Below are 12,426 nucleotides of genomic sequence, written 5' to 3' on the forward strand. Positions count from 1 at the left end.
GTGGACGGGAAGCCGGGAGTGTTTAGCAAGTCCTGATTCTGTGAGGCTTATAAAAAGCTGAGATAGGGGGTTAGGTCTCAAACCAGAGAAGCTGCCTTCACAGTGGTCACTTGCTCTTGGTCTCTCTGCTCTCCCTCCCCCCCCCCAAAAAAAAATACATATAATCTTCTCAGGCCTACAAGCATGTTGGTGAACAGGCAAACTGAAGCACCTACATCCTCTTGCCTAATAAATGAATATGATGTGTGGTGCGCACAGATGACCTGCACTGCACAAGCTGCCACAGAAGTGCATAAACAATCACATTCTCCCACACGCTCCTAAAGCTGATGCATGCCCACAGCATGCAAGAAGTACTGTGGGGCAAGCATTGCCCTCCTGTGCTGTGAGCAGGCCCTGACATGCTGCTCCACCACAGAGGAACATACAATTTCCACTGTCAGAAATGCTCAGTCACACAATTCATTTGTAATTCACAAAATAGCAACAAGAGGCGCACACCTGCCCACACCTCACACAGAGACAATATTGTGCAGCTTGTCACACATACAACCCCTTATGAAAGGCTCTCCCCCTGCCATACCTTTGAGATTAACACCCAACCTCCCATAACACTGCAGAAAGGGCAGGATGCAAAGTACCAGAAGGGCAGGGTTGCCAAGGTAAGGAATGAAATCTCGTCTCTTTCCCCCAACCCTCCTCACTCTACAGAGACAGAGTGCACCGCTCCTCCTCTTCCCACTCCCAGTACTGGGACCAAAGGCAAACCTTGGAGGAGATGTATTCCTTGCCACCATTGGTCAGGTCATAGCGCGGTCACAAAGGGAGGAGGGAAAGCAGGTAAGACAAAGGCCCTTTGTTTGCAGCAAAGCAGGTGCTGCTGACCAGGGAGGGGTATAACCCAGGCCACTCCTCTCTGAGTGGGGGACAGCAAGGAAACTGCCTCAGTAAGAAGAAAATGTAGGTTAAGGTTTCTTTCCAACCAACCAATCCCCACCCCTTGGGGTAAAGAAAGAAACAGCAATTTTAGGACACACTCCAAATAGCAGAACAGGAGGTTTTGTTCCCTGAATTTGCAGGAGCACACAAAGACACTCTACATTTATTCTATTGGTCGTGATCTATGGGGAAATTGGAGACAAAATGGGAAGAAGTGAGTGTGGAACACATATGAAGCAAGTCTGTTGATTGGGACAAAGAAATAGGAGCCAAACTCGTGGCTCAGCCTAACTCCCAAGACAGCCTAGGCTGCTCAATCTATCTAGAGCTTTAGGTGCTGCCATTCTTTGTTCCACAGTGCTAGAGGTTGTCAGTGCCCCCTATGCTTCCTCTACACACTCCCTGTCTGCACCCTACATCTCCATGGGGCGCTTTCCAAGATCAGTTATTTTCTGCAGAGACAGAACAAGACACAGCAGACCATATGACAGGGTCTGCCCCATTGCACTCACTTGCTCTTCATGCAGCACAGGAAACAGCCAGGACCAAGAGATGCTCAAATTACTAAACCGCAACTTAAAAAAAGATGTGAAGGTCACAGGGAATAAGGCAGCTGGCCAGGTTTCTACAGAGTCCTGGCCATAATCACTATACTAAAGCAATGGGGGGGGGGGGGGAGAGAACAAGAAAGGAAAGGAAGGGAAGATAATGGCAGCAGTCTGTAGAGGGAGAGATCAGTGAGAGGATAAGAAAGAAATATATACTGCAAACTGAGTCACAGAGGTCTAGAAGGAATGAAATGAGAAAGCCATCTTCTGTACCCACCCATCCTTCTGCTTATATGACACCGAGAGGGAGGTGAACTGTACTACAGGAGGCACTTGAAGAGCAACACCATCAGTTGGATGCCAGTCGTGAGTGAAGCCACGTTCTACAGGCAAAAATGAAAAAGCCACTGAGGAAAGCAGATGGGTAACAGGAGGAGAAAAGCAAAATATTTTCTGTTAAGATGTTATAAGATCACGAGGTCAGAGAAGAACTGCACTACAACTGCCAGAATTCCACAGGCAACATAGGCTGTTTTTCGCTGTATTCATTTTCTGCCTGGAACAAGTTTTCCAGAGCCTTTAGGGGCAGGATTGCATCAGTCCCCTCTATCTGGATAGGACGGGTGGATTTCCTTGGGGAGACCTACTCAGACGTTGCTATTTCAGGCTGTTCCCCCCACCCCCAAATATCAATTTTTGTGCCCCAAACAGGTTCTGGAATGTTCTTGCGAATGGTTTGTGGCTTGCGGCATCCATCTCATCACATATGTATTGTGAATTTGGTTCAGATATCCTACTTGGAAGCTGCCGCTACAGGTCAGTGTGTTCTGTTCCAATTAGGGTGGGCAACAATCAATGACTTTTAAAAAATGATTTGAATCATGATTTAAATCTATTTGATTTAAATCAAATCTACCCTGGTTCCAGTGGGATTTTGAGCAATAAAGGGATAATGGAAGTATTATTTAGTGACTTTGATGTATAAAATATTGTTCTGATGTCTGTTCCATCACATCCCACTATTTTTGGCATCAATTTTCATGCAGACGTCCATGCTTTGGCCCGTTCATTTCTCTTCCCTTCCAGCTTTTACTTTGTCCTGTGAAATACAATGTTATTAGTATGCTGAATTCTGTGTCGAATCCTAATTCTGATGCTTGTACAGCGTGATCATGCAGAACAAACAACCCTGGGCTTTGGTATGAATAGGCAGGGCTCTAGACACGTTGGTGCCTGACACTGAAAACCCACAAGACAGCAGCCCCTCTGCTTAATTAACATGAGGCACAATACATTAAAAAAAATCCTTTTGCACAAACTTCTGAACAGGAGCCACCCAAGAGTGCAAATTGTTTAAAAAAAAAAAAAAAAGGTTGGACAAGACAAGCACTTGACAGGATCTAGTGTGTGGAAAGTTACTTTTACAAAAGATATGTCATATCCACCTCCATAGTGTGGCCTTGAACCATTCTGGGAGTTACGGTCCAAAAAAGGAACTTTTCCAAACTTTAACGAGAAAAAACTAGTGGGTAAGAGGATCAAATTATCCAGGATGACCACCTCACCTTATGGGAAGCCTGCACATAGCCACACATACACAGTTCTCCTCCTATTTAGTCAAATTCAACTTTAAAACAGGAACAGGAAATCTGTAGGCCTCTCGTTTATTTATTTACAGTATTAATGAATGACCAAGTACAGCTAAAATTAAAATTAAAAAGTGGGTTGGCAAGTGTGTCATTATTCTACAATATGATGAAAATACTGTACCTCAGAATCATGCCGTGAAGCATTTTCCTTTCACTTTCTGTTTTACTTCACTGTCAGGCCCCAAGAAGAATTCTTGAAAGCTTGCACACTGATAACATTTTAGTTGATCTCATTAGAAGTTATTTTTGGGCTTCCTCTTCTCTCCTAATAGACCACCTGAAAGTTTTGTCACAAGTACTGTATTTCAGTGACTGCAGAATTACATGTAGACTCAGTTTCTTATACCGCTACCCCATGAGCTCACTCTTTTAATTCCAAATAAGTAGCTCTTTCTCCCCCACAAGCCCTTGGCCTCAATTCCTGGTCTGTGAAATGGGAATTAATATGCCCTGCTTCACAAAACTATAGCAAGGAACTTAATGAGGATCAAAGGGCCTTCTTCAACTTTTTAAAAAAGCAGATGTGAAAATAAGCAGTTAATTTGTAGAGGTAGAAGAAGGAATCTCAGCTTGGAGTCAGAATCCTAGCATCCTTGGGGTTTCAGGCATCTTGGCCAGAGATGAGCTGGGAAATGATGTCTACTATGGCTCCCAAAGATGGGGGATTTTGGGAACTTTAGTAAAAACAAAACAAAACACCAGAAGAACTCTAAGAACCCAAGGTGCAAGAGATGCAACAATGAACTCAAGTTACAGGATTCCAGAATTCGATTGAATATCAGGAAAAACATTCTAACTGTCAGAGTAGCAAGATAGTGGAACCAATGACCTTGAGAGGTGGAGAGTACTCCAACACTGGAGGCATTCAAGAGAAACTTATTACCTGGCAGATATCCTTTAATTTGTATTCCTGCATCAAGCAGGGGTCTTAATTGGACTTAATGGCCTTGCAGCCCCTTCCAACTTCAGTATTCTATGATTCTATGAATTCCCATCTCTGAGCTGGAGCATCTCAGACAAGAACCCACACCACACTGTAGATCCAGACTCTGCATCGCAACCTGCAGCATCAAAGATGATGGCTAGTCTTATAGGAAAGATACAAAATCAACACGGGATGTAACCTAGCTTCTAGAAAAATCATAGGACTAGAGATCTGTTGAGATCTATTGAATACCCTCAAGCACAGGTGCATCTTTGTAGCTCCGTTAAAGCTCAAGAAGGGAAGGGCTTGGTTGTTACCCTCAGAATCTGCTTTAGCTTTGTTGGGACATCACCTCGGGTGAGGCCTGTCTTAGGTAGCTCTACAACTAAATCCTCACTACTTTGGTTTGGCTCCTTGGAACCTTTTTTGAAGCCACCAGTGCATCTCTACATTGTTATTACTGGGATGAAATTTGCAGTTAAAAATTCAGTGACAAACTGATAAATTAGCTGCTTGGTTTAATGAGACCATTGTTTACTAAATGTTAAGCCTTGACTAAAAGAACAAGTTTAATATGACTTGAAGAGGAAACCTTTAATTACCAGCCTGTTTCCCGCTGGTTTATTCTTTTGTTATTTAAACAGGTTTAGTAAGCCTTTTAAACAGCCAGTTGCTATTAGGTCTATAGTTCTCCAAGTTGATTTCAAAGTCTTCCATAATTACATTAACTAAACGTAATCTTTCATTTTAAGTAATCATTAAATTACATATAGAATTTTTAAAAATAAAATGATAAATCTAATAGAAAAAAAAATCCACTAAGTTCCTCTGTGTCTCTTTAGGCCCTGACCCATTTGGATTTGTAGCCCTTGAGCAATGGCCAGCAACTGGCAAAGTGACCATCTCAACTCCAGAGAAGTCACAGGTGCATCTGATGGGGACACAGGAGAGGGCCTTCTCCGTTGCTGCTCCCAGACTCAGGAACTCCCTCCCATGGGAAGGCCAGGCTGGTCCCATCTTTGCTGTCCTTCTGCAAGCAGGCAAAGACCTTTCTCTTCAGCCAAGCTTTACTTTAAATGACTAGTTGACCAAGTGGATTTTTAAATGGATTGTTGTGCCTTGTTGCTTTTAAGTGTGTTTTCAGTTTTGGTTTTATTGATCATTTTAAATATAACATTTAATTATTTTTTATATTTGCATACTTACCTTTTTTAGCTTTTAAATATTGTCTTTCCAAGGATGTAATCTTCCTCAGATCTTTTTCAAGGAGAAAGGCAGGCTAAGAATATTTTAAACAAATATTCAACCATGGTCCAGCATTCCACCTTTGGGCCTGATCTAAAGCTCAGTCCTGGGGGTGTTTTTGCAGCACTTGCTTGGCTGCAGCACTATGCTCTGCCATTCGGCTTCTGCACCATGGCTACTCCTGCTTCAGCATCAATGGGAAGAGATCCCAAAGTGACAAACACATGCTGGACATGGAAAAAAAAAACCCACAAAGGCTACAAAAGGGCAAGGTAGTCTGAAGTTGCAATGGGGAGAAAAACGATAAATGCAAGGTGACCTCTTGACCACTGCGGAGGCTGAGAGATCTCTCTCTTTCACACATCAGCAGCAACGACATTAGAGCCTGCACCTTGGGGGTGACATCTTATTCCACAAAATCAGCATAACTCTCCACTCCTGTCCTTGACAGCAAACTGTATGGCTTGCATACAAGATGGCTCCTTGCCGGTAATTGCTGCCGCCAAAAAGGCATAGCCCCAATTGGCCCTCAGATCTCTTTGAGGGCTCTCTTTAGTCACAGGGCCTTTTAAAATTATACTCTCTCTCTCTCTCTCTCTCTCAGCTTTCCACATGCACACATTTCAGTCTTTGGAGCCAAGATAAGCCCCTGTCTAAAGTTGGCTATTGAAGATTCTCAAACTAAGGGGAAAAAAACCAATCACGTTCTAAGAATCGCCACAAGCATAATTATGACAGAACAAAGATGGATTGTTTGGCTGCTGCTGGTGTGCTTCTGTCATGGAGCCAGGTGGAAAAGCAGTTCAGAAAGAGAGAAAGAAAGATTTGTGCATCATTGCTGTGAACAGACAGGACTCTCTGCTTGTGGCTGTGGGGATTCCAGGCCTGAGCTCCAAATGACAACGTCATCATTCGTCAAATGTTTCTCTCTGTTTCTCTGCCCTGCTCCTACTGAAGCAAGAGGCCCTTCCAAACTAGACCAAGGTGTAAACGCATCTCCTCTCTTTTCCTACCATTTACAAATAACATGTCCCCAGACTTCATTTAACTCTCTGTGGAATTTCCATTGTATAGCATAAACCTAAAGCCATTTTTTTTAAAGGCCCGATTTGAAATGGCTGGTGCTAAAAGTGCTTGCCCTGGCAGGGCTCCACAGTTTGCTGTCTAATTCGAAAGGCTCTTAATTGTTGTGTTCATCCCTTCCTGCTCTGCATGTCAGCAATTTGTGGCACAGCTTAGAAACTCCCTTGGCATGCAAGCTCTGTGTAGTACAGGTATGTGGATTAAGGGAACAGCATGCTGAGGAAGAGACCCTTAAACCGCATTCCCACCCAAAGCCCTACTTGGTAACTCAATACATACACCTACAACTGCTTTTATGCTGTACAGATTATTCAGGGTTACAACCATACAAGAACAGACAGGACAAAACACATGCAGTAACAGACATGGGTAGGGAAGATAGTTATCTAGGCGGCTGGAAGCCGCTTAGAGTGGCCTTTTAGGCCAGATGGGTGGGGTATAAATCAAATACGTAAATAAATAAATAAATAAATAATTTGCCAAGAAGTCGGGAGCTGTTTCAAGTACACGTTCTTATGTGTACCGGGAAGGAGCAAATCCAGAATCCCTTGATTCAGACTCCATTACCACCAGAGGATGGGTGGCGTCAATTACTGATGGCCCTTGCCTCCATTTTTACATTTTTTTCAATCCAAAATATGACTGGTGAAAACTTGGGTTACTGACCAGAGTTCCAAACCCTCTGTTGTCTGTTTAACACAATGTTAGCCTCTTTCCAGACCTCCCCATCTTACTTACTCATAGAGGAAAAACAAGACGTAGGCAAGACGTGGAGGAACATATGTATATGGCGCTTTAAATGCGGTTGGACTGCCAATCTCATCAGTCTTATCCAGCACACCTAGTGATGAGGGAATCACAGAAGTTCTAGCCCAACAACGTTGGAAGGGAAAAGTTTTAAGACGAAACAAGGTATGAAAAATGAATGTACTGGACCTGCATGTTTTTGTAACTGGAATAAATAGCAGTTTTACTGAGTAATCCATTGGGAAATGGCACAGGGTCCTCCATCCCTGATCTGGATCCCATCCCCTTAGACCAGTGTTTCCCAACCTGGGGGTCAGGACCCCCAAAGGGGTCACAAGGCATTTTCGGGGGGGGGGATCATGGGTTGCCTTATATGTGTTTTAGCCCTTGTTGAATAAATTCTTCCTTGACCTCTCGGAGCCAGATACAGTATTAAAGTTAGTATGCATGTGTATGTATGAGAAACAGGCCATTTGAGGGAGAAAGAAGCCTCTACTTTCTGTGAAGGGATGACTCCATTAAAAATGGCTTTTTATGCAAATATGGGGGGTGTCACAGGTTACTTGGCTATTATAAAAGGGGGTCGCAACTTGGAAAAGGTTGGGAACCACTGCCTTAGACACACACCTTCATGGACTGCAAGTCCTTCACCACATGCATTTTATGCTAAATAAAAATCAGTCTTTAAGTGGCCAGGAGACCTATTTGTATGTGTGTGTTGCCGCGGGGTGTGTGTTCAGTAATAGGCTGACAGCCCCATTTCCAAAAAACTGTCCCAAAGAGAGGGAAAACTCTCATTTGACAACACAATCTGTATCCAGTCAAATGCAATACTGTGTAATTGCACCATTTATGTGAAATTGCTTTGTTGTACCTTTTTGAAAAGTTATGAAAGGGACTTCATAATTAGGGTAGCAGGCATCCCTAGAGAAGCTGAATGAGAAAGAGGTCGCAGTACCTTTAATAGCTGCCTGAAATGTTAGTAGGTATTGCTGGTCATGCAAGCTCGAATCCATTGAAATTCTCTCTTCTATATAATTATTAAAGATATAGCAGCCCTTGACACTTTTTCATGCAACCACCCTAGGCATCTCCAAGGAATCCCAATGCCTGTACAAAACATACGAGGAATCCTGCTGGATGAAACAAAAAGTACATCCAGTCTCGCAGTCTGTTTCCAACAGAAGTCAGCCAGATTCCTTTGGGAGGCCCATGAGTAAGTGCAAATGCAAGAGCCCTTGCCTGCTGTTTTCCAGCAACTTGTGTTGAGAGGTAGACTGCCTCTGAATACAGAGGTTCTGTTCCCCTCTTATGGCTCTGAAACTGAACACAGCAATCTCTGATGAGCTTGGTTTTAAAAGAAAATGGGCATCTAAGTACAGATTAGTGACCCATGCCACATTTCTGTAGCAGAAGGTTCCATGTTAATTATGCATTATATGTGAAGAAATACTTTGTAAGATCCACTGCCAATCAATTTAATTGGGTATGCTGAATCCTAGTGTGGAGAGGGAGAGAGGGACTCCCCGAGTCATTGTCCCCAGTTCATGAAAAAATAACTGTCACTGACCCATTTATGGCTCTTTTGGGACCAAAGCTGAATTAACCTTTTATGTTAAATATATTATCCAATACAAGAAGCACAGTGCTTGATTTCTAAAATGGAGTGCAGTGATCCAAGCCTGTGCAGGGGTAATTCACTGCCAATGCCAAAGCTTTTTTACTTGGATGCAAAGCTAGACAGGGCTCTTGTAACTTTAAAAGCCTGGGCAGAAAGAAATTCAGGAGGTGTAGGGCTGTCATGCAAATGGCATCTGCTCAAATCTCCTCCTTAAAACAAACTGCAGGATCCCCATCCTCTATTGCAGTGGTTCCCAGCCTTAGGTCCCCAGATGTGTTCTTAGACTACAACTCCCAGAAATCCTGGTCAGCACAGCTAGTGGCAAAGGCTTATGGGAGTTTTAGTCCAAGAACACCTGAGGACCCAAAGGTTGGGAACCACTGCTCTACTGCAAGCAGAGTTAGACTTAGACTTAGACTCCTAAGTCCACAGAGGAGGCAGTGTGATGAGAACAAGAATACAGCTGCCATATTTTTAATCACCTCAGCCTTGGAGATCAGCTTAATGGGCAAACACCAGCATGTAAAATCATTCCATCTCCAGGCTTTCGCTACCCCCCTTTTGCAAATAAAGCTGATTCTTGTTAAAGGCAGAAACACTGGCCAGGCTAATTATTTCTACCATAGGGAGCAATAAGACCATCATTTCTTTGATCAACTACAACAAAGATGTCAAAGGGGTTTAAAAAAAGATTATTCAGGATATTGGCAGTTATCAAGATAACAAGATGTCATGTCATGTTTTCTTTACAGTATAGAATAATTAAGCCTGTTTTTATGACTGGAGGCTTAAACAAAACAAACATCAGCTTATCAAGAGGTTTTTGTGAATGCAGCAGGTCAAACAGGGTGGGACTCTCTGTAATTTCTCACTGGCCCTTCATCTGCAGCCTAACACAGTACAGCATGTACAGTGACTGAACAATGCTAACTAGAAAGGAGAAAACCAAAAGTGAGTTCACACAGCAGGTAATCAGTAGATGGTTGTAGTATAGTTTCTGAGATGTAGGACTATGGAATGTTATCAGCATGAACCACAGACTATTAGCAGGGCCCACTGTAATTTCTCTCTCTCTCTCTCTCTGAGACACACGCACAGACACAGACACAGACACACACACACACAAACACACACACAGAGTACAATTAGGAGTCTGCCCGAAGCATATAAATAAGCACTTAGAGCACCATTCTCTGAATAGAGGCTGATTAAGTAAACTTACCAGTAATAAGGGAAAGATGCTTTGTGCGTGTTCACAATCACACTTTAATCATTAATACAAGGCCCAGGACCTGACATGAAGCACTCGTTGTAGGGTTAATCCTAGTTTCAAACTGAGTGAAAGCTTACCCAGTGAAAACCTTGATAAACTGAGACCACTGCCCTCCATTACTAACATAAAGAATAATTGTGAGAATTCCAATACAGTCAGCTTGCATGGAATTCCTTGGATTTATGAAATCACACTTCAAAAAAAAATCCCATTCATAGTTCTGAACACCAATAACAAAGCATAGCAAACCAATCGGCAAGTTACCTGAGGTCAAAAAAATCTCCTACTGTGTACTCAGATACTTTCAATAGTTAAAGTATTCTTTCTTCTACTCACCAGTTATGAGTAATGCCTGCTTATGCCCTAAAAACTGTGCAACACTATGAAAAAAAGATGCACTTGCCAAAATCCTAGTTTCTGAACAATCATTAGAAGAACGATGTACAGCAGAAGTGGAGAAAATGTGGTCCTCCAGCTCTTGTTGGACTGTACCTCCTATCATCCTTCACCACAGGCTATGCTGGCTAGGACAGATGGGAGCAGTTGTCCAGAAACATCTGAAAGGCTCATAACCTTCCCTGTCCCCAGACCTTGTCCTGTATAACTGGCAATCCCAACTGCATACGAACAAACACCTGGCTCCAAGTAAAGTAGTGCTTAGAGATGGGCACAAAACACTGGTTCAGCAGTTTGTGCCAGTTCATTTATTGGCCAAACAGGTTTCAGTGCTTCAAAACCCCACCTCCTCTAGCAGGTGCCCGGTCAGAGGCAGTGCCTGGAGAAGGCAGGGCAAAGAAGCCAGGCCGCTGCCTCCGAGTGGGCGGCTGCTGGAGGAGGCGGGGCTTTGAAGCACCCAACACCTGTTTGGCCAATAAACAGTCACGAACTGCCAAGCCAATGGCTTGTGCCCATCTCTAGTAGTGAGTGTGAATTTCCAGAATCTCAATATGTTTTGCAATTAGCGTAGCACTCTACGTTGTACTTGAAGCATCGCAAGAGGTACACGGCACCAGAATGGAAATCTTAGAAGCATGCAAAACCTCAAGACTTGCAATGGTCACAAGGTGATGTTTTGCTAACTTACATAGCTGTGTCCAAGCCTCTCAGATACAGAATATATTATGAAAATTAAGGAAGGGAGGGGAAACTTGTCTGTCTGCATGATTTATTCTAGCCACAGAAGTTAGCATGTTCTGGAGTGGGTGGGTGTGTGCTTTTTGTTTCATTCTGGCTTTGCTAAATTCATGTAAACAGGCATATTGCTATGCCCTTATCTCCTTCCTGCTATTTATCTATGCAATGCTGATTAAACTGAAACCTACTGGAACCAATGATTGAAGAGATGTGGGAGATGCTGAGCTTGTGACATTTCCTCTCTTGCCCCTTTCTAATTTTAAGGCTCTACATGAGAAAGACAGATTTGCTGGACACTTGGGTCCCCCTCAAAATCCCTGCCTCCACACAGCCTCAGGGCAGTGGGATCTAGCTCTCAGAGCCCAGGTGGGTGAGCAGCAGAAAAGGATGCTGCTGCAAAAGTGGCAACCTTCAAAGGAGACAGGATTGGTCCCCTGTCACTCATCATTCGGCTGCCCACGCAGAGCTCTCCAATGCCTTGCGGCTTGGCCATGTCTGAGCAATGAGAGGATCCTCCTCTGAAAGTTCTGGCTGCCCTGCACGCCATGCATCCCCCCCCTTCCTCTTCTCACCCCCAACCCAATCTACCCATGCCTGCGTGCAGAGCAGGCAGGCACTGAGGCAGAAGAGACTCTGATCTGTCCTGACAATCTGGCCCAGTTTCCTGCTGCAGCAGCAACAGCCAGGGGTGTGGAGGAAGCAGCTAAGGGGGAGCCCAAGGTTAGTGGCAACAGCAAAGCAGGGTGGGAGGGGGGTGAGAAAAAAAGGGAAAGACACAGAGAGAGAGAAGAAACCAATGCTTGTTACATGGGAGGCTGTATGAAAAGGAGCTTGCAGTAGAAAGAGGCTTCTAACTGAGGCTGAACAGGCAGATAGCTAGAGCAGAGAAAGTACATTTGTGGGAGAGATGGGGAGCAACAAAAAGATTAGACCAGAAGTCCTGGGGACTCATGTATCTTGGAGCTAAACACCAGGATTTCCTTTATGGATAGGTATGGGTCACTGCCATATAAACCACCAGGTCTGCACACACTGTACGTTTCTGTCCCATAGACTCCTTTAATCCCAGATGGGCCCATAAAGTATTTGTCCCATTCCCCCGAAGACGAAAAGCCATGGTGCTTACAGGAGTACAAGCTGGGGAAAATCTGGCAGTGGAAAAATGTGAAGCCCTTTCCTTAAGAGAGTTGCATCATAGGACTTTGCCGCTTTCAAGAACGAGCTGGATACATGGATAAACAGTATTGTAATTTCTATTTCAG

At 43.8% G+C, this 12,426-nt stretch overlaps 1 protein-coding gene and 1 long non-coding RNA gene across 6 annotated transcripts in view; one reads left to right on the forward strand and one right to left on the reverse strand.

The window, feature by feature from the left end:
• The window catches only part of ZNF385A (zinc finger protein 385A), a 165,560-nt gene that overhangs the window by 117,191 nt on the left and 35,943 nt on the right, over positions 1-12,426 (reverse strand). The window contains exon 1 of one of the 5 annotated variants that reach the window (XM_072991136.2): positions 769-848. The exons of the other annotated variants lie outside the window; for them this stretch is intronic. The gene's annotated coding sequence lies outside the window, so the exon portion shown is untranslated. Of the gene's footprint in view, positions 1-768; positions 849-12,426 lie in introns of those variants that run through there. 5 annotated transcript variants of the gene reach the window in all.
• Positions 905-12,426, forward strand: part of LOC144586436 (uncharacterized) — a 51,488-nt gene continuing 39,966 nt past the window's right edge. Inside the window, exon 1 of the long non-coding RNA XR_013541265.1 lies at positions 905-7,301. This is a non-coding gene — a long non-coding RNA (uncharacterized LOC144586436). The remainder of the gene's footprint in view (positions 7,302-12,426) is intronic.

This window comes from Pogona vitticeps, chromosome 2 (genome assembly GCF_051106095.1).
Source record: "Pogona vitticeps strain Pit_001003342236 chromosome 2, PviZW2.1, whole genome shotgun sequence".
Lineage (NCBI taxonomy): Eukaryota > Metazoa > Chordata > Lepidosauria > Squamata > Agamidae > Pogona > Pogona vitticeps.